A 1,053-nucleotide genomic window follows, 5' to 3' on the forward strand; every position below is an offset into this window, starting at 1 on the left:
ATGCCCAAGAGGAAGGTCAGCTCCACTGAGGGTCAGCAAAGGAGGAGCCCAAGAGGAGATCGGGGAGGTTGTCAGCTAAACCAGCTCCTGCAAAAGTGGAAGCTAAGCCAAAGAGCATATTAAAAAGCAGAGGCATTACTTTGTCAACAAAGGTCCGTGTAGTCAAGGCTGTGGTTTTTCCAGTAGTCATGTATGAATGTGAGAGTTGGACTATAAAGAAAGCTGAGCACCGAAGAATTGATGCTTTTGAACTATGGTGTTGGAGAAGACTCTTGAGAGTCCCTTGGACTGCAAGGAGATCCAACCAGTCCATCCTAAAGGAGATCAGCCCTGGGTGTTCTTTGAAAGGACTGATGTTGAAGCTGAAACTCCAAAACCTTGGCCACCTGATGCGAAGAGCCTTCTCATTTGAAAAGACCCTGATGCTGGGAAAGATTGAGGGCAGGAGAAGAAGGGGACGACAGAAGATGAGATGGTTGGATGGCATGAGTGGATGGACCAACTGGATGGACATGAGTTTCGATAGGCTCCGGGAGTTGGTGATAGACAGGGAGGCCTGGCATGCTGCAGTTCATGGGGTTGCAAAGAGTCAGACACGACTGAGCGACTGAACTGAACTGAATTGAAGCCAAAATGGCGGCAGGAAAGGTTAAATCTTCAGACAAAAAAGTGCAAACAAAAGGGAAAAGAGGAGCAAGGAGAAAACAGGTGAAAGTGGCCAACCAAGAGACTAAAGAAGACTTACCTGTAGAAAATGGAGAGACTAAAAACGAGGAGAGCCCAGCCTCTGATGAAGCAGAAAATAAAGAAGCCAAGTCTGATTAATACCACACACCCAGTCTTGTCAGTGGGCCCTATTTCCCTTCTTGTACAATCCTGAGGAATATTTTTATCAACTATTTTGTAAATGCAAGTTTTTTAGTAGCTCTATAAAAAATTTTTAAAGGAGGGAATCCCACCTCATCCCATTTTTTAAGTGTAAATTCTTTTTTTTTAAGAAGTGAAATCATTTTCTGGTTGTTTATTTTTTGGTGTAACCAGAAAATAGTGGGA

The 1,053-nt window shown here is 43.9% G+C and overlaps 1 pseudogene; it reads left to right on the forward strand.

The window, feature by feature from the left end:
- LOC104983195 lies at positions 1-825 on the forward strand (annotated as a pseudogene).
- The last annotated feature ends 228 nt before the right edge of the window (positions 826-1,053 follow it).

The sequence above is a fragment of the Bison bison genome, unplaced genomic scaffold (genome assembly GCF_000754665.1).
Source record: "Bison bison bison isolate TAMUID 2011002044 unplaced genomic scaffold, Bison_UMD1.0 scf7180017861986, whole genome shotgun sequence".
Classification (NCBI taxonomy): domain Eukaryota; kingdom Metazoa; phylum Chordata; class Mammalia; order Artiodactyla; family Bovidae; genus Bison; species Bison bison.